At 39.3% G+C, this 27,754-nt stretch overlaps 1 pseudogene; it reads left to right on the forward strand.

The window, feature by feature from the left end:
* Positions 1-1,930: 1,930 nt before the first annotated feature.
* On the forward strand, positions 1,931-19,233 carry LOC130222116 (gastrula zinc finger protein XlCGF57.1-like; annotated as a pseudogene).
* Positions 19,234-27,754: the final 8,521 nt, after the last annotated feature.

Raw genomic sequence — 27,754 nt, forward strand, 5'->3', positions numbered from 1 at the left:
TAAATTTGTTTCACCAAATTAACTGAGTAGATGATAGTAAGAGTTTCTACAGTGTAGAGATAAAGATGAACTGAACTGGTGTCATTATTCAGCTCACTGCTCTTCATTTGATCAACAGTGGTCAGCTCTACTACACTGGGTGTCCCAACACTATGAGGGTGCTAGAAAACAGGATCAGGGACATAAAGCAACACACTTGATAACACAAAGGATGTGCGTATATTTAACACAGATTTACGGCTGATTTTTATTCTGCAGCGTAGCTCAAACCTTGGTGCTGTAAAACAAATGGATCATCATCATGCGCAATCATCTTTATTAATAGCTGCCTGATAGGCCAGACCATTAACTGAATAGGACCGTTTGACATATAAGAAACCTTTTAACGGGTATAGCTGTTCATGCCAATACCAACTTGATAGCCTAAAGCATATTACATAAACATGCCTTACATCTCATAAGACAAATAAGCAAAGGTGTCTATAACAATACATGCTTGATTCCCCAAATCATTACAATCATTACATCTGAATGGTGCCTTTTCTCACGTTTAAAAATAACAACCATTAGTAAGCATAGTTCTTCACCAATACCAGTTTAATACCTCAAATAATTCAAATAAGTCACAGTGGTGCAGTGGGTAGCACGATCGCCTCACAGCAAGAAGGTCGCTGGTTTGAGCTTCAGCTGGGTCAGTTGGCATTTCTGTGTGGAGTTTGCATGTTCTCCCCGTGTTCGTGTGAGTTTCCTCCAGGTGCTCTGGTTTCCCTCAAGTCCATAGTCATGTGATATGTATACGGTGTGTGTGTGAATGAGTGTGTATGCATGTTTCCCAGTAATGGGTTGCAGCTGGAAGGGCCCCCTGATTAATAAAGGTACTAAGCCGTAAAGAAAATGAATGAATATATGAGTAATATCATACGAGTAGCAGTGCTATCAGTTTTTGTATTTCTATTTGTTGTAATGGCCTGTTGTTATTGCAATTAAAAAAAATAATTAAAAAGCAGTGTGATGTGGCTGTATATCAGCAGTGGTGGGAGCCGTGCATTATAGTGTACACTAGGCACTCGATTGTGAGAACGATTGTCCCTCTACCTGTTGTTACAATGCCCTGAGAACTTTGCTCATCTTCAGAACGCAAATGAAGACACTTTAGATGAAATCAGAGAGCTTCCTCATCTGTCATAAACAGCAAGAGTCCCGAGATGCTCAAAGTGCAGAAAAGGAACCAAAAACATTGTCAAAACAGTCCATGTGACTTTAGTGTTTCAATTGTAATCGAGTTCCAAGAACATTTTGTGTGCAAGAAAATGTTGAAAAAAGCAGCCAAAGTAGGAACTGTTGAACCATATAGTGGCTGTTTTTGCTCCTGTATTCTCTTCATTTGCATTCAGCAGAAGAAACTCAAACAGGTTTGGAACATGGAGAGGGTGAGTAAATGACAGTATTGTAATTTTTACGTGAACTACCCCTTTAATGCTTCTGTAAATAAAGGTAAATTAAATATTATTACTGAAGATATTGCTAAAGAATGGCAGGAAACGTGGAAAACAGATAATAAGAGATGACAATTCATATGAAAAAAAATAAACCCTATATAAGCCTATGAAGTTGTAGAAATAGAAAAGAAGAGGTCATAATTATGAAGATGAGATTTGGACTCAGATATTAATAGGAAGTAATGTGTTGTAGACATGCAAGTCATCAAGAACTTGATTTAAAAAGTTTCTCAAAAATTTCTAAAATGTTTAGATTAAAGGTTTGTGTGTGTGTGTGTCTGTGTGTGTGTGTGTGTGAGAGAGAGAGGGAGCAGATATAGTGTAAAGTGAAAAACATGGGAGAAATGTATCAGTAAGTTATGACTGCAGCATGTAAGTGGCAAAAAAAAAAGACTTTTATTTTGGCGTGGTGTGTGACGTCATCAAGAGGCGTCGTTTCAGCGCTGTGATTCAACTGGAGAAAGGTTTGTGTTTCAAAACGTTTATCAAACCTTAAATCTAAACCGATTTAATTAAAGTTTCAGGTCTATTAAAGTAGGAAGGCTATTGTTTGAATAAAGTAACAGAATAAGTGTTTTAAAGAAACGTTTTACCTGATTTCTTTTTGTTCATTACTCTCATTAAAAGAAACTGTTGAAGCAAGTGTTGAAGAGAAGTTATTTTGTTTCTGTTCATTGTTTTGTTCATTTTAAACAGGATAAAGTGTCCAAACACAGAGAAAAACTCCTGCTGAAGCGACTGATCTCCACACTGTTATAAAGATGGCGTTTATTAAAGAGGAGAGTGAAGATGTGAAGATTGAAGAAACATTCAGAGTCAAACAGGAAGATCTGCAGGAACAAACAGGTTGGTTTTCATTCTCAAAGACCAACTCAGTCATTTGATCCTCATTGATATATTTTAATAATAAGAATACTAAATTAAATCCATTTTGCAGCTCTGAGTGCAATAGTATCTGGATGCAGCTTTTATGATGCAAGCTGAGATTGCATCACTCAGCGATGCAATGTCAGACTCCATGGAGTGAGTGACGTCACGGTGAAGGGTAGGGTTAGGAGTGGGGTTAAAAAGCATTGGATGCAGCTCAAATTGCACTGCACCAGGTCTGCATCCAGACCCCTCTCCCTGAGTGTGCAGCCTAGGTCTCCTAAATGCACATAAGCACTCATTGAAAGACAGGAATGAGTTTCTTTCGTCACTTGTTCTCATGTTTTTTGTCATTCTTTTATGTATTGTTAGTCTCCCATTTTATCTTCCTCCTTAAGGTTATTGCTTTTCTTGTTCTCCTACTGTTTGTAAAGCATTCTTGAGCACTGGCGCTATATAAAATAAATAAAAACAATAAATTAAATTAAAGTTAACTGAGCTGACGATATTTGACCTACAGTATTCTCATAGAAGATATCTGCTATTACAGTGATAGTGTTGGCTTAGTACTTTCCAATTGCATATGTCACGTTGATCACAATTTCAACTTCTTTATAGGTTTAAACTTGTTTTTAGTAGTTGTTACTAGTTCTCACAGATAGTATCTGAGTTAGAATTACATTATTATTATAATAACTAATTACCAGGGCTATTGTGTTTAAACAGGGTTTCCGCGGGGTCTTAAAATGTCTTAAACTCCAAAATAAAAAATTTAGGCCTTAAAAAGTCTCAAATTTACTAAAATATTGTCTTGTAGGTCTTTAATCTTTTTTTAAACAAGTCTTCATTTTCCTTTCATGTTTTGCTACCAAATCTGGCTAAAACCCATACAATCACCAACAATCCATCTCAATAAATCTTTCAACTTTTTACTCAAAAAGGTCATTTTAACTCTATTTATCATTATGGTTTAATTATTTTCCTTACAATAACATTTGTTTAAACGTGCTCCATGTATTTACTGCTGAGGACATCGACTTGGACAGATTGTTGTGCATAGATTTAGTTTATTTTTGTTTTTAAAACTTTTGTTCATTTTTTTATTATTTTTTTAAAGGTTATTTTGGAAAAAAGTTTATGGATATACATAAAGCTTGCTTGTTTTTACTCAATATTTAAAATCTTTTGCTAAGAAATATCTAAAATATTTAATTTTTTTATTATTCATTTATTATTGTATTATTAAATTAAAATATTTTTTTGATGGGGCAAATTAAAATCTTTTTCATATGGGCCATTTGAAAAATTCCTTAGCCTTTAGCTCTTTATGAATCTAAAATTTCAGTCATAATGGTCTTAAAAAGTCTTACATTTTACTTGGTGAAACCTGCAGAAACCCTGGTTTAAAGTCAGAAAGTGTGGATGCCCCCAATATTAAATATGCTGAATGAAATGGACACTAAAATAATTAATTGTTATAAAACATTGTACAGTATTCTAAACTATATGATGATGCTGAAGGATGATGTGAGACAAAATGAACAAATTATAGTGGAACAATAACGTTTAGCATTGCACTGACTACAACTGGCCAACAAACTAGTCTAAAAATGACTTTTGCTGCTTAAGAAATGGATTACAGCATGCTGATGAGATGCAAACATTTGAGTGTGAAGTTCATCAAACTATTGACCATATTCTTCACGTACCAGCAGGCGGCACCATTGGAATCTTTTTGCTTGAGACTTTTTTAAAGAATTAAATTTTAGATCGTAAAAAGAATGTTATGCTGCTTAGGCATGGGACGATGATAGTTTACAAGGTATACCACAGTTTAAAAAAAGTTGAGGTTTTAAAACCGCCAATATTTTCTGCTGTACCGTTCCTATGTTTTTTTTTTTTTTTACATTTTGTGTTAAGTTTTTCAGGGCAACAGTTTCTCCAGCAGAAAAGATCTCCAAAGTTGCCATTTTAAATTGTAAAGAAATCTGTGTTTTTGAAACTAATGAAGACAGCAGAAGTCAAGGATTCATTTGAATGATTTAGCCTGACATGTTTACTGCTCCAAAATATTTTCAAAGTTTCTAAAGTGAAAATATATTGCGTTCAAAGTGAGAAAAGTGTTTGTTTTTTACCCAGACATTTAAAAAGAATATATTTTAGAGCAGTAATCACAGTAATTTTACTGTTTGTAGAGCAAGTAGTGTGACTGTTTTCTGCCATTTATTATTCCTGGTCATTTCTCCAATAGGCAACTGAAGTTCGAAAACAATAGCATATGAGATCAGGGCCCAGTTTCAGAAAGGAGGTTAAGTGAAAACTCAGAGTATTTTAACCCTGAAATGAGAGAAACTCTGGGTTTTCTGTTTCAAAATGGCAGGTTTGTCAAACTGAAAAAAGCAGGGTAAGTCAAGCCTGTTTCTGAAAGAGAGGTAACTTTTACTCAGAGTCAGTTACCGTGGTAACTTACTCTGTGAACCTAACCTGATCAGTAGCAGGATTTATTCTCTAAACTCTGAGTTTCTGTTGGTCTCCTCCACTTTTTTAAAGATGAAGCGGTATTTCTCGCTTAGCCTTACATTTCCAGCCACCTATTTTTATGTGCATTTTTGATAGTCTATGAGCATAAAAAATCGGTTGATGGAAACGTCATGATGCACATAACTTTTGAAATATAGCCATAAAAAACATGCGCATAAACTTCACCTTGTGTTCATTGTGTGCCAGCATTGTCCTCTGATGTGAAAGTCATTTATTAAACAAAGAAAAGATTCATGTAGCTTCTCCTACCGCAGTAAATTCTGTTTTTACTGTTGAGATTTGGCACCAGTTAATCAGGAAGTGATTAGTTTGTTCTCTGATTCATTGAATGGAAGCTCTGATTCATTTATTCATTTTCTTTTCGGCTTAGTCCCTTTAGTCCCCCAGCGGAATGTACCGCCAACTTATCCAGCACGTTTTTATGCACCGGATGCTCTTCCAGCCACAACCGCAATGTCTTTGAACTTGTGGGGGAAACCGAAGCACTCGGAGGAGACCCACACGAACGTGGGGAGAACATGCAAACTCCACACAGAAATGCCTAATCCTTTGACCACACAGAAATGCCAACTGACCCAGCCGAGGCTCAAACCAACAACCTTCTTGGTGTGAGGCAACAGCACTACCTACTGCGCCACCTCGTCGCCTGGAAACACTGATTTATTTGTATATTTTTTATGCAATATTCCAGTTTTGCAAGTAAATTGAATTCACCTTTTTGGATGGAAACACAGCTATTGCCTACATTTCAGTCACACAAAGAACCAAGTCACGTACAAGAATGGCTTGTCCTTCTTTAATGAATAATTAGCTTAAAATCACAGACCTTCGAAAGGGACATGTACTGTAACTAGATTAATGGGATTATTACTCGTTCTAAACACAATTTTTTAGTACTGCTTACATTCTTATTATTCAAATATTTTTTATTGATTTTTCAAAAGTCTTCAATTTTTCCACAACACACAAATTTAACAACATATTACCATGATACATAGCTACAGACATACACCCCATAAAGAAAAAAGGAGAAAGAGAAAAATAAATAAATTAAATAAATAAATAAAAATAGATAAAACACATTAGGAAATTAGGGATAAACTCTCACTTAGGATATAATAACCCCTGAGCATTCAGTGTAGGATAGGAAAGGCTGCCAAACCTCATAAAACTTTTTTGTAGAGCCTCGGATGGTGTACTTAAGGAGCTCGAGTTTAAGATGTGATAACACTTCTAATATCCAATATTTGTGGGATGGCGGGTTTGTTTTTTTTCCACCTGAGAAGAATCAGGCGTCTGGCCAATATAGAAGAAAAGGCAATGATTTCTACTTGATTAGCTGACAGGTACATTTTTTCTGCCACTGTACCAAAGATTGAGTTCAAAGGATTAGGATCCATATCTTTATTACATATAGATGAAAATGATCCAAAAATATCGGTCCAAAATTTATGTAATCTACACTGAAAAAAGTGTTATTTGTGTTGAATTTAAACAAACAAATTAAATTGAGCATTGTTCAACTTAATTTGTTTGTTTAAATTCAGCCCAAATAAATTGTTTAAAACCACTTAACAAAAAAAAAATTGAGTAAATGCAAGGAATCAACTTTGAATAATTTTTTTCAGTGTAGGGCATCCCAAGAACATATGACTCAGATCTGCTGGCTCACCACATCTGGGGCAAGATGAGTCTGACCCAGGATACATATTGCCAGCTTGCTCCTAGATAGGTGAAGCACCTTAAACTGAAGAAGACCATGTCTAATACATACAGAAGATGAGTGTACCAGTTCTATGGCATATTGCCAGGCTGTATCAGATATTTCTAGTCCCAGTTCATCTTGCCATTTTTGCTTTATACGATTTAGGGAAGGGGAGACAGTTCTTTGGATCACTTCATATAACATGGACATCATACCCCTTTGATATGGGTCCATATTTACAATTCATCTATCCAGCATACTTTCTGGTTGGTTCAGTAAAGAACAGAAGTGTTTTTTAATGAAACTATGGATGTGAAGGTCCCTAAAAAATTAGACTGGGGAATTTCAATGTCTGTTCTTAACTGTTAAAATGAGATAAATGTGCCATCTTTAAACAGGTCCTTAACACGGTTAACTCCGTTCCTAGACCATAATTGGAATGCTGAATCTATAAGAGAGGGAAAAAATAACGGATTTAACAAAATGGGAGCAGAAGGCAATGCTTGTTTATTATTAAAGTGAAGTCTGAATTGTGACTGTATTCTGAGTGATCATTTAATAACTGGGTTATTCGTAGAATATTGTTTACTCACTGGAATCTGAGCACAAAGTAGTGAGCATAAAGACACTGGATTAGACGTGTGCTGTTCTATCAGTAACCAAAGTGGGGCCTCATCATTACAAATGTTGGAAAACCAGAATATCAGTTTTTGTAAATTTGGCATTGACAATCCACCCTCTTGCTTTTTTTCCCAACAATTCTTTTCTTATGCAAGGAATTTTCTTATCCCAGAGAAATGTAAAAATACAATTATTCAACTCCTTAAAAAAGACTTTAAAACCAGGCACGGTCTGGAATAGAAACAGAAATCTTTGTAGTATTGTCATTTTAATGGAATTGATCTTCCCAGCCAAAGATAAAGGAAGGGTTGACCACCGTGTCATGTCTCGTTTGGCTTTTTCTAATGTCATTTTAACATTATTATTGAACAAATCCTTATATTTGCATGTCACACTCACACCCAGATATACAAATTTATCAGGACGTACTGAAAATGGAAAGGATTGGAAGGACATTTGCTGTGCTCTATCATTGATAGGGCTAGATTGCTAAATTGCTAGATTGACTTTGTATCCAGAAACATTTCCAAATGCTGAAATTATTGCAAGAGCTTTTGGAATACATGGATCTGGATTTGACAGAAAAAGAAGAAGATCATCCACATGAGCTTATGTTTTTGTCCCTCTCTGAAAATTCCTTGCAAGCCATCTGAGTTCATTAAAACGGTTGCAAGAGGTTCGATGGCAATGTCAAAGAGCAGAGAGGAGATTCCCCTAGAGCAGGCATGTCCAAACTCGGTCCTGAAGGGCTGGTGTCCTGCAAAGTTTAGTTCCAACCCCAATCAGACACATCTGGGCTAGCTATTCAAGCTTTTACTAGGCTTTCTAGAAACATCCTTGCAGGTGTGTTGAGGCAAGTTGGAGCTAAAATCTGTAGGACACCGGCCCTCCAGGACCGAGTTTGGACACCCCTGCCCTAGAAAGTGGAAAGCATTTAGAAATTGTTATTTTTTCTAATGGATGCTTGGGGCCTGGAATATAAAATTTTAATCCAGGAACAGAATCCAGGACCAAAACCACATTTTTTTTAAGTGCTGTAAATAAATAGATATACTCTATTCTATCAAATGCCTTATGGGCATCTAAAGAATTAAGACTTCTGGATTGGTATTATTTTTAGGTGAATAAATAATATTAAATAAGCGACGAAGATTGTAAAATAACTGTCTCCAACAATAAAACCAGTTTGATCTGGGTGAATTATCTTTCTCATGACTAACTTCACTCTGATTACCAGCACTTTAGCCAGGATCTTATAATCACAGCAGAGTAAGCTTAACGATAGATAAAATTCACATTTAAGTGGATCCTTATACTTTTTAAGAAGTACTGTTATAACAGCCGATGTCATGGAGGGGGAGGGGTGATTCCGAGACAAGAGCTTCAGCAAATACCTTGCACAACAGGGGTGTGAGCTTGGCAGAAATCTTCTTATAAAACTCGGCCGGGAAGCCATCAGGGCCTGGTGCTTTTCCGGTTTTCAATTTTTTTTATTCCATTTTCAATTCCAGAAGGTGTTATATTTCCTTCTAATGCCAACTGATCTGAATCACAGAGGGATGGTAATTCTAAATAATTTAAAAAGCTCTCAATACGTTCATATTCGTCATATTTATAGAAGTTTTTGAATTGATCATTAATTCCTTGTTGATCAGTAATAATACTGCCATCATCCTTACTAAACTGCTGCTATAAAACCAACTGCTGAGGAATATTTCAGTTGGTAACATAATATCCTGCCAGCTCGTTCACCATGTTCATAATTAATCTGTCATGATCTTATGTGGAGATCCTCTGCATTTTCACTAGTCAAGGAGTCATATTCCATTTGCAGAATAAGTCTTTCTTATGGAGCTCTTTGGAAGGTGATGTTGAGTGTAGCTGATCAATTGTATTAATTTTATTCATAATCTCTGTAAGCCGTTTTGACATTCTTTTATTTGCACATCTTGATATGCAATAATCTGTCCTCTTATATATGCTTTCAGAGTATCCCAGAGGATGCTATAACTTATCTCTGGGGATTCATTTGTCTCAAGGAAGAAATCAATTTGAGCATCAATACATTTTACAAATCAACATCGTCTGCCAAGAGTTTTGAGTTAAACCACCATGAACGTTGGGGAGTTACATTGCCTGGAAAACAAAGCTGTAGTGAGACTGGACAATGGTCCGAAATAACAATACTACCATACTCTACTTCTGACATTAAGGGAACTGCTTGTCGAGGAGAAAATGGTCAATCCTGGAATAGGTTTGATGCACAGGTGAATAGAAGGAAAATTGCTTGGAAGATGGATATTTAAATCTTCAGGGGTCACTTACACCATATGTCTGAAGGAAAGAGTTGATACATTGTGCTGGCTGACTTAATGTAATACTCGAAGTGCTAGAACGGTCCAAAATTGGGAGCAAAACACTCGAGACTAGGAAAAATGTAAAATAAATCACTGAAAAATTGTGCATTGTCTCAATTAGGAGCATACAAATTAGCCAGGACCACAGACATTTTAAAAGTTTGCATTATTCTGTATTTGCCATTTTTATCCAACACATTTGACTCCATAACAAACTGTACATTCTTATGTATGAGTACAGCAACGCTACTCCTTTTGCTATTGACGTTAGAATGATATATTTGTGTATAGCCTCCTCTATTAAGTTTAGAATAGTCCTTTTTCAACAGACATGTCTCCTGTAAATATACAGTATCAGATTTTAACTTAAGATATGCAAACACCTTGTTTCGTTTCACTGGGTAATTTAGCCCCCGCACATTCCAACTGGTAAAGTTTGTCTTTACTCCACCCATTTTATGGAGGGATGTCGAAAACACTTATCAGAAACATCTGAAAGGTATCTGTGGGTTTTGTATGTAGGGGGTCTGGGGGAGAGAGCAGAAAGAAAAAAAAGAGAGAAAAAAGAAAAAAAAAAACAGGTGATCGCACATAAACTTATAAACACGAAACAACACAATATTAAAACCTTGCGTGTAAAGTTGCATCCACTTCCAGCTACTCCCACTTTTAACTAGCTTACCATGTGGGACCTCACGTATAAAACAAATAAATTTGAACAGCTCTTGATGTTTTACAACAAAGCTACCCCATTATTGACAAAATATACTTGAGAACTAGACAACAACGAACATGTGCTATAGTGGTAATTTAAAAGTTCACCAGAGAGTGACGTTAACATTTGTACTGTCGTGATTGCCTTCATTTCAATGGTTTTCTTCAAAATTCCCTCTTTTTTTGGAAAAGTAGTGGCATTTAATCACAAAGGCGCGTGGCGGTTCCTTGTCGTCCACTGGTTTGCAGTGTAGAGTGAGGTGTGCCTGATCTAGAAGTGGAGTCTTCTTGACCTTCAGGGTATCTTTCAGGAGGCCAGCTAAAAACTCTTTTATGCATCTGCCATGTTCCCATCTTCTTTAACTCCCGTAATGTGGAGATTTGAGCGGCGAGACCTCTCCTCAAGATCCTCGCTTTGGTCTCTCAGCAGAGCCAGCTCCATTTTCACGATACTAAAATCTTTTTCCAGGGTAGTAAGAGAGTCGGAGTATCCACCCAACACAGACTCCAGACCAGTCACTCGCTCTTTCGCTGCTTTCACTCTGGCGTTAATGTGCTCCACAGCATTGCGCAACTCCGTTTGAAGCTGGTCAATTTGATTGTAAAGTTCAACTGAGTGTGCAACAGCCTTTTCTTTTAATTTTAGCAATCAAGTCACCCTTTAGTGCATATTATGCACTAGTGCATATTATTCCAAGATGGCGCCGATGACGATGGCAGCCTCCGTGTCGTGCTCTGCAGTAGTGTTTGTGTTTTTGTTAGTTTGTCCTGTCTCGAGTCATTTTCCTACAATTAGTTTCACCAGAGACGAATTGTTGGACATTCGGGCACATACACCACCGAATATTTTTCCATACCTGGATTTATCTGATGTTCTGTTGGACATCGTAGTCGGAGGAGCCGCGGTGCTGCTCAAACGCTTTCAAGCGCGCAGACGAGGAAAGCGTGCAGGCGCGCTTGTGAAACTCAGACAGCGCGGATTTCGGACCGCGCTGCCTAGCATTCATCTAGCAAATCTCCGCTCTCTACCCAACAAAATAGACGAACTCATTCTGCTCTCTCAGACAAACAGGGATTTTCTGCATTCAGCTGCTCTGTGTTTCACGGAAACCTGGCTGAACGACACCATACCGGACAACGCGCTTCACCTACCGGGCTATCAGCTGTTCAGAGCGGATCGCGACGAAGAATCAACGCGGAAATCACGCGGTGGCGGGACGTGCTTTTACATCAATGAAAGGTGGTGTACAGATGTAACAGTTTTAAAGAAGATGTGCTGTCCAGATCTCGAAGCACTGTTTATTAACTGTAAGCCTTTTTACTCCCCGCGCGAGTTCTGCTCGTTCATCCTCGTCAGTGTTTACATTCCTCCGCTCGCGCACGCGAGTCTGGCGATACAGAAACTAGCTGATCAGATCACGGTGTTAGAGCAACAACACCCGGACTCTGCTTTAATCATTCTCGGGGACTTTAACAAAGCAAAACTGTCCCGTGAACTGCCAAAATATAGACAGCATGTTACATGTCCCACAAGAGACAGAAATATACTGGATCACTGTTATACTACAATAAAGGATGCATACCGCTCCGTCCAACGAGCAGCTTTGGGACACTCTGACCATTGTTTGATTCATCTCATTCCAACCTACAGGCAGAAACTGAAAACAGCCAAACCTGTATTAAGATCTGTGAAAAGATGGACTAACGAAACAGAGCGAGATCTACAAGCCTGTTTCGACCTCACTGACTGGAGTGTTTTTGAAGCTGCTGCAAACGATCTGGATGAGCTCACAGAGACTGTAACATCTTATATCAGTTTCTGTGAAGACGTGTGCATTCCTACCAGGACTCAACTCACATACAATAATGACAAACCATGGTTCACTGTAAAACTCAGACAGCTACGTCAGGCCAAGGAGGTTGCTTACAGAAATGGGGATAGGGCCTTGTATAAACAGGCCAAATACACACTGGAAAAGGAGATCAGAGTCGCAAAAAGGAACTATTCTGAGAAACTAAGGAGTCAGTTCTCTTCCAGCGACTCAGCATCCGTGTGGAAAAGTTTGAAAAACATCACAAACTACAAGACACCATCCCCCAGCACTGTAGACAATGAACGACTTGCAAACGACCTGAATGAGTTTTACTGCCGGTTTGAGAAAACCCCCCACACCCACTCTGAACTGCTCTTCACGCCACCATTAACACCACCATCCCCCGCCTCCCTCATACCTGCCCTACAGTTCAGTGAAGAGGAGGTGTGCCAGGTCTTCCGGAAACAGAAGAGGAAAAAAGCACCAGGCCCAGATTTTATAACACCAGCCTGTTTAAAATCCTGTGCTGACCAACTGGCCCCCATCTTCACCCTGATCTTCAACAGATCACTGGAGCTGTGTGAAGTGCCCTCCTGCCTCAAACGCTCCACCATAATCCCCATCCCAAAGAAACCCAAACTTACTGGACTAAATGACTAAAGACCGGTGGCGCTAACATCTGTGGTCATGAAGTCTTTTGAAAAACTGATGCTGGCTCACCTGAAGGACATCACTGAACCCTCACTGGATTCTCTTCAGTTTGCCTACAGAGCAAACAGGTCTGTGGATGATGCAGTTAATATGGGACTGCATTATGCTCTGCAACACCTAGACAGACCAGGGACCTATGTGAGGATGTTGTTTGTTGACTTCAGCTCGGCGTTTAACACCATCATCTCAAAACTTCTCCTGCCCAAATTAACTCAGCTCTCTGTGCCCACCTCTGTCTGTCATTGGATCAACAGCTTCCTAACGGACAGGCAGCAGCTGGTGAAGCTGGGAAAATTCTCATCTAGCATCCGCACAATCAGCACTGGCGCCCCCCAGGGGTGTGTCCTCTCCCCACTGCTCTTCTCCCTGTACACGAATGACTGCACATCAAAAGACTCCTCTGTGAAGCTCTTGAAGTTTGCAGACGACACCACACTTATCGGCCTCATTCAGGACGGTGATGAGTCTGCCTACAGACAGGAGGTTAAGGAGTTGGCTGTCTGGTGCAGTAACAACAACCTGGAGCTCAACACGCTCAAAACAGTGGAGATGATAGTGGACTTCAGGAGAAACCCCCCTGCTCTCCCCCCACTGAGCATCATGGACAGCATTGTGGCAGCAGTGGAGTCATTCAAGTTCCTGGGCACCACCATCTCTAAGGACCTGAAGTGGGACACTCACATTGACTCCATTGTCAAAAAAGCTCAACAGAGGATGTACTTTCTTCGTCAGCTGAGGAAGTTTAACCTCCCAAAGGAGCTGCTGAAACAGTTCTACACCTCCATCATTGAATCAGTCATCTGCACATCAATAACTGTCTGGTTTAGGTCAGCTACTAAATACGACCTCCAAAGACTACGTCGAATAGTTCGGACTGCTGAGCGAATCACTGGTACAAACCTTCCTACTCCCCAAGAACTGTACTTATCCAGAGCGAGCAGAAGGGCTGCCAAAATCACTCTGGACCCCTCACACCCAGCACACTGCCTCTTTGAACTCTTACCTTCTGGTCGACGCTACAGAGCACTGCGCACCAGAACAGCCCGACACAGAAACAGTTTCTTCCCTCAGGCAATCCATCTCATGAACACTTGATGATAATAATTGCGGAACCAACATCACTACTTGCTATACACTTTTATACACATATACACTTATTTAACAACACACTTTACATGCCAATTTGCACATAACAGCTGCACATACAACGTTGTATATAGTAATAAACATGTACATACACTTGTCAATCTGTATATTTGCACTCACTACTTACTTCTATTTTTAAAAAAATATATTTATTATCTGTTTTTTGTCCTGTCTCTGTAATCCTGTTGCACTGTAGAAGCTCTGTCACGAAAACAAATTCCTCGTATGTGTGAACATACCTGGCAATAAAGCTCTTTCTGATTCTGATTCTGATTCTGATAAATAGCTTGAAGGACCGCACTGTTATCCCTCGCGGGAGCCGTCTCTTTCTTAGATGCAGCTTGCGCTCTGGGGTTAAAATTAGCATGGAGACTAGTAGGGAATTCCGCCACCCTACAGTTGCTTCGGCCTATATTCATCCTGATTCAAGTTGAATTACGCTCAGAATAGCTAGACTCCGACACTTAAACACTTATTTTCCAGTGTAGGTTTAAGGTAATAGTATTTAGAATAAGAGCAATATTAAACCGCCGCTCCAATCGCAAGTCCAAAACAAACAATATAACAATAATCACAATAAAACACAATACCCTCAGCCCGTATAACTCAAATGAAAGTGAAAGGTAAAAATACAAATGATTTCAGGCCAGCAGATTCATCAGATTTGAAAACGGGGAAAAATAATGGTTTCGGCAGCTGACTCCATGCCAGCGAGATAAATCGGTAAGTTGATTTTGTTCAGGACACGCTGCACTGAAGTCTTTGGTGACGCACTCATTCACAGACGTCACAAGCACTTCAGTAACAAGACAGCGGTTTTTGCTCTGTTGCTTTGATACGTACTTTTACTTTTGGTTTCTCACAGCCAGTCGTTAAGTTTACACTGCTCGTCTCGACCCAGTTTCTCCACTCGTTTCCTCTCACTGCAACAGTTCAGTCAACTTCTCTTTCTTCGACACACACAACATATTCCTGCCCTCTTCAACTCTCCCACTCTTTCTTTGTACTCTCACCCATTTCCTTTTTGCCGTCCCATGGGTGGAGACCAATGAAACAATGTTGACTGTCATCACAGAAAACACCAACAATCATAAATGCATGATTATATGCTGTCATGGCTTTGCAATCAAAAAAAAGTTGTTATAATAGAGGCCAATTAAGAAAAAACAGCCTTGAATATAACGAAAAGGGAGAAAATTTGCCCAGAGTGTATTGAGGTTTTTTTTATTTCAAAGCATTTTCCCAGAATATGTCAAAATAAGATGTCCAAAAATATCAGTTGGTTTGCTGAAACAGAGAAAGTTTTGGCCAAATTAAGCATTAAAATCACCCCAGAATGGATGAAAATGACCCAACAGCACACAAGGGGAAAGGTGCACATTTCAGCCTTTATGCAGATGCTGTACAGGCATGTCTCAGGTCTGTGAGGAAAATATTCAGCTGTTTGCTCAGCTGTTACCCCAAACTTTTTTTCTGATGCGTTTACCAGTCAGGCACAGAATGAACAAGTATTCCCTGTCTGCTTTACAAATTTTAGAAAAAAAATTGTTGTAATTATGAATATATATATGAATAAAAATAGGCCATTTACAGCTTTCAAATCTGTGTCTTATCAATATGACCAAAATGACTTTATGAGAAACGCTGAAAACTGGACTGACACAGTTTCAGTTTGCTACAACTTCTATGTTTAGCGGCTTTGACACAGTTACGTTGTAAAAGCACTAGATAAATAAAGTGGAATTGAATTGAATCTGCTTAAATGTGTACATGTTAATGGACCGAACATAATATTATCTGATTTATTTTACATTTAATGTGCATCAAAATTACACTGTGTGTAGCCAATGTTTCCAGTGTCTTTTCACTTTTCAGCTTTTGATGAGAAATTTTAAGATTTAATGAAAACTAATGTTTTATTTATTTATTTCAGACCTAATTGAAGAGAATGAGGGGAGTAAAGAGGAGGAACATCATGTCAAAATTGAGGAAAAAACCCATTTTCAGACTGATGGTATTTTGAAAAGGAGAGACAAGAATCGTTGCACCTGCACTCAGTGTGGAAAGACGTTGGCAAGCAAAAGCAAACTTAAGATTCACATGATGAACCACACTGGAGAGAAACCATTCAAATGCACTCAGTGTGGGAAGAGTTTCAGCCAATCATCACACCTTAATCTACACATGAGGATCCACACGGGAGAGAAACCATTTCACATGCACTCGGTGTGGGAAGAGTTTTAGCCAATCATCATCCCTTAATCAACACATGATGATCCACACTGGAGAGAAACCATTCACATGCACTCAGTGTGGAAAGAGTTTTAACTGCTCATCACACCTTAATCTACACACGAGGATCCACACTGGAGAGAAACCATTCACATGCACTCAATGTGGGAAGAGTTTCAGCCAATCATCATCCCTTAATCTACATGTGATGAGCCACACTGGTGACAAACCATTCACATGCACTCAATGTGGGAAAAGTTTTAGTCTGTCATCATCCCTTAATCTACACATAAGGATCCACACTGGAGAGAAACCATTCACATGCACTCAGTGTGGGAAGAGTTTTAGCCAATCATCACACCTTAATCAACACATGATGATCCACACTGGAGAGAAACCATTCACATGCACTCAGTGTGGGAAGAGTTTCAGCTGCTCATCATCTCTTAATAAACACATGAGGATCCACACTGGAGAGAAACCATTCACTTGCACTCAGTGTAGGAAAGAGTTTCAGCTGCTCATCACTCCTTAATCAACACATGAGGATCCACACTGGAGAGAAACCATTCACATGTACTCAGTGTGGAAAGAGTTTTAACTGCTTATCACACCTTAATAAACACATGAGGGTCCATACTGGAGAGAAACCATTTACATGCACTCAGTGTGGGAAGAGTTTCAGCCAATCATCATCACTTAATAAACACACGAGGATCCACACTGGAGAGAAACCATTCACATGCTCTCAATGTGGGAAAAGTTTCAGCCGATCATCATCCCTTAATCTACACAGGATGAGCCACACTGACGAGAAACCATTTACTTGCACTTAAGCCGCGGTCACACTGGACTTTTCTCCCCATAGACTTCCATTCATATGCACGCGAATGCGTCACACCGGAAACCAAGTTCGTGCGTCAAGTTTCACAGTTCACTGCGTTGCAAAGTTCAAGCTTGGTGAACTCTGACGTGCAAAATCGTATCACTTGACTGTAAGGCCAAACAAAGATCAAAATATGACCTCTCTGGATAGAATTTTAAAATGGCCAAACGCTCACTTTTTAAAATGTCTAATCATTTGTTTAATCCCGCCCCATTTTGCAGAGCCATACAACAGAATTTTGCATGCTCAAACTGTAGAGGTGGAACATCTGGATTGTTCTGATAGTCCTTAAAAACTGGAGACTCCGGTAAGAGAGTAAAGGGCTCAGAGAATTTCATCCAACAAAATCTTTAATGAGTGCCTATATTAGTACAGGTCACCTGTTGTTGGTATAGGTACAAAGGGGGTGTGAGTGTATGTGTGGTCTGAAACATAAAATGGGCAAATTGAATATCAAAAAAATATTACAGGTTTATCACTTAACAACAATCGTTTTCATTCTGATTACAACAGAAAACAATCTCCAAATATATTAATAAATTCCCTGTCAAACTGTAGTATATAAGGATGACTTTACACCATCAATCAAAATGTATACGTTAATTCAACAAAGAAATATGCTGTAGCATAAATAGTTTGAACTAGTATATTAGCTTCCCAACACAGATTGACATATAACATCAGATTATGCAAATATATGCATTAAAGGATTAATATAACATTACATATATTATCACAACAGTATTAATATAAGTATTGTACATATTTTTGGTGGAAATCAGTAAATAAACTCACTTTCTTGGCATGAACGCACACAGGGTAGATATCTTGCAGTCTCACCATGCCTCACATGTGATTTGTGCCATGTGCGTGCTCTTAAATTGATAGTTGTAAATGTCTGTGAAATGAGAGGTCCGCCATCTAGTGGGTACTCATAAGAACTGCAACCCCATTATAGGACATTCCTACACAAACTAGTGTGACTGCAGCTTCTGTGTGGGATGAGTTTCAGCAACTCCTCAGACCTTAATAAACACATGAAGATCCACACTGGAGAGAAACCATTCACATGAACTCAGTGTGGGAAGAGTTTCAACCGATCAGCAAACCTTAATGAACACATGAAGATCCACGCTGGTGTGAAAGAGTATACGTGCTTGAGTGTGAGAAGACTTTTGTTACAGCTTCAAAATTAAAACCACCAGACGGTTTAAACTGTAAAAAGAGGTTTAATCAGTTAACACATCTGAAAACAGAAGAGGATTCACACTGGAGTGAAACCGTACAGATCTGATCAGTGTCTACAGTTTCGCTCATTCGGCGCAGCTTAAGAAACACATGGACAAAAAGTTGCACACATGACATGAATGCAGCAAAACATTTTCTCAAGTGCAAAAAATGTTTTATGTCTGAATAATGTTTGAAAAGGCTGAGTGATGGTATACTGTTTTCCAACACTCCTACACTGCAGTAGGTGGGGTTGTAAATGTGTTGCGCTTCTCGCGTTTACCGTAAACACAATGATGGCAGCTGAGAGAAGAACAGTTTCATAAACATCTGGCAAAGAGAACCTCTGTGGCTTAAAATCTCTTTGCAGGTGATTGTACAGGTGTTGATACATCTGTACTCTACTCTCCAGTGTATTCATGTGGCTAGTGTAGTTTTGGATGATGTTCTCTGTCTTACTCCTGAATGAGAAACAAATCATTGTGAAGGCACCACACATTAAAGGTGGAGCTCCAGGACGGTTAGTTTGCAGTATACCAGTGCCTCAAGTTTAGAAAGCTCATTCAATTGTCCTGTGTTGCATCTTTTATTAGTGTTTTATTAGTTAAGTTTCTTCATTTTTAGGTTTAAGATTCTTTCTAGTTTACTACATTTACCTTTTTGAGTAGAATACAAACTTGATAAATATTTTATGATTTAGGCAGAGCGACAGGTATTAAGTTTTACAATATAAATACACTGTGATGATCCCAAGACTCCAGATTGGAGTATGTGGTAAATCTTGATTGGATGCCTGCATTACTTATGCATTACTACAATGGGTATATAAAAGTTGTTGTGCTAGCTACCCCAGGACGCTGTGGCTACTCAGGAGTCCTCATGTCAAGACCTGCCATCTCATTGACTCTTTAACCTTATGGTTTGTTTTGCATTACTTGTATTATGTGTTGTTGTGATTATATCCTAAGTTTTTTATCTTCATTATTATCCCTAGACATTTGTTGGTTGCTTTGATTGATTTTTCTATGAGTTACATTTTTATAATAAATAATTAGCATTCAGGCTATTTTGTTGGCTCATCTCTCTTTTATGTTGCAACTTAAACAAGCGGGTCATAACACTTTGAGATATTTTCCTTTCAGTCATGACCATAGGTGAGAGTAGGAACCTAGATTATGCGGTAAATTGAGAACATTGCCTTTCGTCTCAGCTCCTTCACCACAACAGACAATCACATCAACTGCATTAGCGCTGCCGCTGCACTGATCCATCTCTAAATCTCACATTCCATTGCTCATGAAAAAAATGCAGATACTTGAACTCCATTTGGGGTAAGGACTCTCTTCCAAACTGGAGATGGCTACCTTTTTTCAGTCAAGCACCATGGTTTCTGACCTAGAGGTGCTGTTTCTTTCCCTGCCATGTCACACTCAGCAGCAAACCCTCCCACTGCTTGATGAAGGTCCATGTCCTATGATGCCAAAAAGACGTTGTCTGCAAATGGCAGAAACAGTTCTAGCCTGCACCTTAAATTCTGTCAGTAAAAATTATTATATTTTTGAGATCAGCCTCTAAAATAACACATTTACAAAACAAAATAAATAAATAGATGGATGCATAGACATTGTAGTGGTGGAAGGGGAGGTAGGATGGCTTGTTCAACTATAAACCAAGATGGAGCTCTCTCAGGAGGGATGGACTAGTGCACAAGATGTCTCAGACTGAATGTGTAATAATGAAATAATTGCTCAGGAAGCTCCAACCCTTTTTTATCAACTGGCTGTTGCAATGTACTCCTATGCAACCAAGGATGCTTATTGTTTCAAAGAAATTAATTGACAGAGCAGAGCAGTGGTTCTCAATTCTGGTGCTTGTGCAAAATAAGTTGACAACAGTCCCAAATTAGTTTTAGCTCTTATTACTAGATCTTAGAATCACACCTGAGAAACCACAAAAGCAGAGATTTGGCTTATCTTTAACTGCTTAAGGTCAATTTGCACCAGATCAGCAAGAGACAACATTTGTTTGAGTTTCCTTCGCCGACTGACCTCGACAAAACACGGCGTTCCTGATTGGTTGGTGACTTCACTTCAGTGATGTCCTTGGGATTCACTCGCTTGTAAGTGGAAGTTTGTTCTGGGTTACAGGAAGAACATAGAACAGGAAGAGCTAGACAAAATTATAAATAGCTCTAAACCAGCTGCGTGTATATTGGACCCAATTCCAACAAAATTACTGAAAGAATTGCTACCTGTTATAGGAGAACCTCTTCTTAACGTTATCAACTCTTCTTTATCTTTAGGCCATGTTCCAAATCCTTACAAGTTAGCTGTTATTAAACCTATTATTAAGAAACCACAACTGGACCCCAGCAACTTAGCTAATTATAGGCCTATTTCAAATCTTCCATTTATATCTAAAATACTAGAAAAAGTTGTCTCAGCTCAATTATGCTCCTTTCTGCAGACGAACAATGTTTTTGAAGTGTTTCAGTCAGGTTTCAGAGCTCATCACAGTACAGAAACTGCATTAGTGAAAATAACCAACGATTTACTCTTAGCTGCTGACCAAGGGTGCATCTCGCTATTAGTTTTACTTGATCTTAGTGCGGCATTTGACACCATTGACCATGGTATCCTCATTAATCGCTTAAAGTCTACAGGTGTCCAGGGACAGGCCCTTCAATGGTTTAAGTCATACTTAGCTGACCGTTACCAGTTTGTGAATATTAATGGACAGCCTTCACAAATCAGCCCAGTAAAATACGGGGTGCCTCAAGGATCAGTTTTAGGCCCTTTGCTGTTTACAATATACATGCTACCCCTGGGAGACATTATTAGAAGACATGGGATCAGCTTTCACTGCTATGCAGATAATACTCAATTATATATTTCAACTCTAAACTGTCTAAACTGTCCAAGCTAACTGAGTGTATTAAAGATGTTAAAGACTGGATGACCAACAATTATCTTCTCTTAAACTCAGACAAAACAGAATTATTACTTATTGGGCCTAAATCCTGTACACAGCAGATCTCACAACTCGGCCTACAATTAGAGGGATACAAAGTTAGCGTTAGCTCTACTATAAAAGATCTGGGTGTCATATTAGACAGCAATTTAACTTTTAAAAATCATATATCCCATGTAACAAAAACTGCTTTCTTTCATCTGAGAAATATCGCTAAGTTACGAAGTATTCTATCCATCTCAGATGCAGAAAAGCTAGTCCATGCTTTTATGACTTCTAGGCTGGACTACTGTAATGCACTGTTTGCTGGCTGCCCAGCATCCTCTATTAACAAACTTCAATTAGTACAAAATGCAGCTGCCAGAGTTCTTACCAGGTCTAGAAAATTTGATCACATCACCCCAATTTTATCCTCCTTACACTGGCTGCCTGTTAAGTTTCGTATTGAATTTAAAATATTGCTTCTTACATATAAAGCTTTAAATAATCTAGCTTCTGTTTATCTAACCAATCTTCTGTCTTGCTACAGTCCAACTCGCTCTTTAAGGTCTCAAAATTTAGGGCTTCTGGTAGTACCTAGAATAGCAAAGTCGAGTAAAGGAGGTCGAGCCTTCTCATTTATAGCTCCTAAACTCTGGAATAGCCTTCCTGATAACGTTCGAGGCTCAGACACACTCTCCCAATTCAAAACTAGATAAAAGACCTATCTGTTCAGTAAAGCATACACTTAGTGCACCACTTAGCGGGCTTCCACACAGGTTTCTGCATCTTGCTGATATACACTGTGAACATCAGCTACGCTAATTATTTTCTTTATTCTCCATTTCCACCTGGGAATACTCTTCCCGAGGCCCTCAGACTATGCAGAGTCACTGATTCGATCCAAGACCAACGACGAGATGATCCCAAGGTTGGTTTCCATATCCTGGACCAGGCCGTATCCTGAGCAGCTACTGTGATGGTCATGGAAGAGTGGAGAACATGAGACTGATTCCTGTGACGCTCCAGAGACAGACAAGTCTTCGCTGAGGCCAGCTTCCAGCCTCCGCCACTGAGACTGCAGCTCTGCACAAGACGTTTGGCCAGCGGAGAAATTAAAATGATCGTCCCCAACTGAGCCTGGTTTCTCTCAAGGTTTTTTTTCTTCACTTTCGCCATTTAGTGAAGTTTTTTTTCCCCTCTCCGCTGTCGCCACTAGCTTGCATGGTTCGGGATCTGTAGAGGTGCGCATCGTTGGATTTGCCCTTCAATATTTGGACTCTCAGTAGTGATTATTAAACCACACTGAACTGAGCTCAACTGAACTGAACTACACTGTTCCTATTTACTGTGACCTTTTATGTGAAGCTGCTTTGACACAATCTACATTGTAAAAGCGCTATACAAATAAAGGTGAATTGAATTGAATTGAATTGAATGAAGCTGTAAAGTCTGCTGTGAGGAATAAGACACATTTGACCTCAGAAGGACATCTTAAAGTAATGATGTTCATAATTCTGTTAAAACTAAATTTGCAATCTCACAACTCATCAGTAAGAATCAAAAATCAAGAGGTGATTAATATTACAGCAATAAGGTACTGTAAGCAGTAACAGTTCTGTGTAAAGCAGTTGTGAAAAAACTGTGCACTTTTATTGCAACTAATATAAAAATTTATTCGGACATATGTGTAGTTAGTTTCATATTTGCTTCTGAAGAGCAGTCGTTCATAGTAATATGCTACTTAAGTGATTGTAAGAAGCCCAACTTACCGTGATGACACTGTAGTAGTGTTGACTGTAACTAACACCAAGTTGGTCTTGTCCAGAATCTCTCTGCAGTCCTCAAGCAGCTGCTTAATGTGCCTGTACATCATCACAATTGCCTGAGGAATGGGTAAGATTTTGTCCTTCTGGTCTTTGGGCCTGTTTCTTGCTTCCCTGAAGTTCTTCAAAAGCTTTAGCGTCACACATTCTGAAACCCAGTTGACATTAGGTCTCTGGGCAGCCTGGCCATGAATCATGAACAGTCTGTGGATATAAAAATGTTTTGAATAAATTATGTATGATCTGTATTTAATGTCTCATTATAGTTTTTTAGACATATAGATAGATTTTTTACATAGGCAGCATCAAAAGACTAATGTCAAATGTTACAGTTTAACCTGCCTCTCAGCTGCTTGTTGACCAGGGGCTGAGCCACTGCGCTTCAGTGAAGCTCTCCAAGGACCTTCCAAGGTTTTTTTTTTTTTGTTCTTAAGCGAATACTTGGAGGGGAACTGGTCAATGGCATCCAAACATGAATACAACCGCAAGATCTCTGCTATCTTGTTGGTAGATAAAGCAGTGATAGTGCAGTTGAGGCTGACGAGATACCCTGCCAAGTTGTCCACCGCATCCCATCCAGAAACACCCCTTAAGTCACATCTACTGTCCTGGGCCTCAAAGACAGCTACTAGAGGGTCAGGATCGCCAGCTGCAAGGTCAGCTGCATGGCACACAATTGTGTCAATTTCACTGTCATCTTTAGGCTCCTCTGCAGGAATTTCAGGCATGTCATTTTGATGTGGAATCAACTGGTCTCCTCTATTAGACTGAACCAACAAGTACTCCACTGCAATGCGCTCACCTGCAATAGGTTTAACACATTTTAAACACAGGAGACAGAGAAAGCAATAATCCAATGCTTTGTCCTGAGACATACTCTTACCAGTGGGTTTTCCTGGAGGGGTGAATTCTGGCATCGAAGCCCTACCAAGGACTCGTTAGCTTATGCTATTTAAATAAGACATTAAACACACATCAAATGTCCTGATGTTTGAGTATCTCGCCACAGACACAGCTTCTTTTCCCCGGCTCATGTTCAATCTCGAGGCCCCCTCTAACATGTACATTTGTGTGTGCATGGCATTGCATCTCCATCCTAGGAATTAAAAAAATCAGGTAACAGTTATTTTAAACTGAGAAAACAAAAATTTTATGACAGTAATAGAACAGTAACAAAATACAGAGACAACTATGGTTGTAAATTCCATGATAACAACTTAAATCAATAAATTTAATGAAAAGAAGCCAAATCCAGTTAGTGGCCAGGGTGCGACTATAATGCTTAAACAATAGTAGTAGTTCACTTATTTGCTAATAAGCTTAAAAATATACAGAACATTTTGCAATTTAACACTCAAAATTTACCAGGAATGAAGGCACAATGATGGCGGTTAAAACTTTCCAGTGAGGATGACCCCCTGCCACATCTAAGCACATTTAGGACTTTACCACCCTTCTGGAGTGTCCCTGTCTTTGTGTATGACTCCACATGGGGATTGTCCTGGATGCCCTCCAAGTGTTTTTGTTGTGTCTTCCAGACATGGTCCATGCTGTCAGGGTTAACCAGACGAAGACCTGTGGTGTCAGTAAGCTCCCACACTGACTCCAGCAGCCCTGAAATCATGACCCGAATCTCCTCAGTCTTGGTGTTCGCCGCCTACAATGCTTTGCGAGTTCACCTGGGCTGATGCTGGCCATAAGCTGTGCCTCAGTAGGAGTCTGTCCTACATGGCTACTCTTCCACTCCCCTCTTTTGGCTGCTTTCACATCGTCCTGATCCCAATCAAATATACAAGAGGAAAGTTTTGAACAAAAAAATACCATAGAGAGGGTGGTGCTTTGTTGTAAAGCCACAGTTAAATCTTCTCATAAAATGGAAGATATCTAGCCCAACAATAGACTTTCATGGCCGGAAAAGATTTAGCACCACAGGTGCACCTGTGAAAAAAATAAATGTTAGAGGGAAAATATAAAAAAAGAAAATCATGCATTTGATTTGATTTCAATTCACAATTCATTTTCATTTACAATTTAAAAACAATTACAAACATAAAAAAGACACATTTATCAAGATGATTACACAAAAACTTAATTTAATCAGAAATTAGTTCATTACAGTTTATGGTAAAAATTCAGATAAGAAAAGAAACTGCATTTTGTTGTTGATGTTGTTTTTCAGATATTTATTTATTTTTAAACGTAAAAAGTCAAATGTTTTAAATACAATTATAATTATAATATTTATAGTTATAAAATACATTAATGATGGGGTCAGTATTTATTAATTAATAATTGATTTTCATCATCAATAGGGAAAGGAGGCATTTTTAAGATTTTAAAGATTTAAAATTTTTGTCAAATGCACTGCACATTTAATACGATTTCAGCTGACTGACTGCAGCAATCCCGGTCAACATAGATGACCTCAGGCTCTGATTCCCCAGCATTCTGGTAGCGTCTGACGATGCCCTGGCACAGCTCCTTCAGTCCTGCACCTTCAGCTGTTGTAAGAACACTGTTCAAAACCTGACCAAGCTCGTTCCCAATGTTAGTCATCCACGCAGCCCTGTCCCCAATGGCACCAGCCACCTTTTTGGTAACCTCAAAAACAAACATAAAAAACGTAGACATTTTGGCAGGCCTGATATACATTTCCTTCTTTTTTTTGTCACAAATGCACACACTTTGATTACAATTAAATTAAATCTATTCTAATTATTTACATGAATTGCTGAAGATAAACTTTATAGTCAAACCTTCATGTATTGTATCTTTTTGTAGAAGTCCGTTTTCAGGATATGGCCATAGGTTGAGGTAATCACCCCTTTCACCTCATCCAGATGGCTGACAATGTCCGATGTGAACTCCTTCAAAATGCTAAGAGGGTGCGAGTAAAACACCTCCCACAGAATCACCAGTGCTCTCTCAAATACCAGAGGATAGTGAGCGACAGGGATGGGATTGGAACACATGCATGCAAAGCACAATCGATTAGCAGTCCATCACCCTTACCACTCAGCCACCTTGTCACATATGTTCTCACTTTCCTGATGGAGGCTAGACTGTGGCACAAATGTGTACATGTATGTTTTTGCAACTATTTTCGGTAAGATGACACTCAATTTTGCCATAACATGCTTCGAAGAGGGTGCAAGTAAGTTACCTACCACGTAAATACCGGGCTCTCTTAAACGAATGACCAGGCTGGAATTCGACTCACACATGCAAAGCACAACGGATTAACAGTCCATCGCCTTAACCACTCAGCCCCCTCGCTGCACATATGGGTGCTCTCCTAATGGAGGCTGAACTATGGCATATACGTATGTTTTTGCAGCTATTTTTACTAAATATTACATACAATTTTGCCATAAACATCCCTTAAGACGCTGAGAGGTGCAAGTAGGAAACCTTAGACAGAAGCAGTTGCCTCTCTCAAAACAGTGAAATCATGAGGATGGGATTTAAACCAGAACTTGCAGAGTACAACATACTAACCTAAGCACTCGGCCACCTCGTCATGCGTACGCACAGCGTTGTGCTAGAGAAAGGATTAACTTTTGGGACTCGAATGGATGTTCTTACAGAAAAGATGAAGATAAAGGTTGTCATAAGGAGCTTTATCAGTAGCTCTGATCAGTGCCCCAGAGTTAAGGCTGATTTATACCTCGGCGTCAAGCTCACGCGTATGCTACGGCGCAGCCTACACGTGGTTGCATAGCACCTCGCTGTGGCCGTCGGCGACATTGACGCGCACCTCTCAAAAAATGTAACGCGTACGCGTAGCTCTGAGATTGGTCGACTTGGTAGCGCTGACGAGTGTGGCCGGAGGTGAGAGCCGCACGAGCGTGAAGCAGCGGGTGTTTAAAAGTGTGGAGTCCTATGAAGGAGCTCCGCATGGAGACTGTTGTTTTGTTGTTACCTTTTAATGAAAGTTGTTGCACGTCCACTGGTTCCTGCCTCAAAATGAGGGAATTTGAGCCACATGCACATTAAGGAAGCGTTCAGACAACAAAACACCAGCGAAGAAACTCAACACAGAGAAACATAAACACCTACTGCCAGCTAGCGTTTCGGAAGTGTATTGCAGAGCAACAGAAACAGTGCGCAGAAGTATAAGTGCACGGCTACGCGCAAGGCTTGCGCCGTGGATCACGCTGATCACTTGACACAGAAGTATAAACCAGGCTTCATGGTTCAACATTAACTGCAACATGTTTCTTCTGGTTTTGTTGGAGAGAAACTAGACAGAATGCCTGAGTCTAAAAACGGCAGCATAGCTGACCTTGGATTTCTGTCAAAATATGGTTTCAGTGCCCTTGCATTCTTCATTACCTTACCCCAATCCCTGTACAGCCCAATAAATACATACCAATCTCAACCCTTTTCTCTGCCGTTCAACGTTGTGACTCCGCCCCCTTTACCAGATTACCTACAATTCTCTTCTCCCAGATTCACATAAGTAGTGTATACTTTTCTTTAAGTAAAAATGAAACAATGTATAAGTAATTATTTTTGGACAAATCAATAACCTGTTCTGCAGACACAGCATGCACTCATTGGTGCCAGAAGGCTGATTGCTGGCAGTTTAAAGTTTCATGCCACCTTGTCGTTGCATGTCCAGATTGGTACACAGAAGAGTTCGTAGCTGTTATAGCT

The sequence above is a fragment of the Danio aesculapii genome, chromosome 4 (genome assembly GCF_903798145.1).
Source record: "Danio aesculapii chromosome 4, fDanAes4.1, whole genome shotgun sequence".
In the NCBI taxonomy this organism is placed as follows: domain Eukaryota; kingdom Metazoa; phylum Chordata; class Actinopteri; order Cypriniformes; family Danionidae; genus Danio; species Danio aesculapii.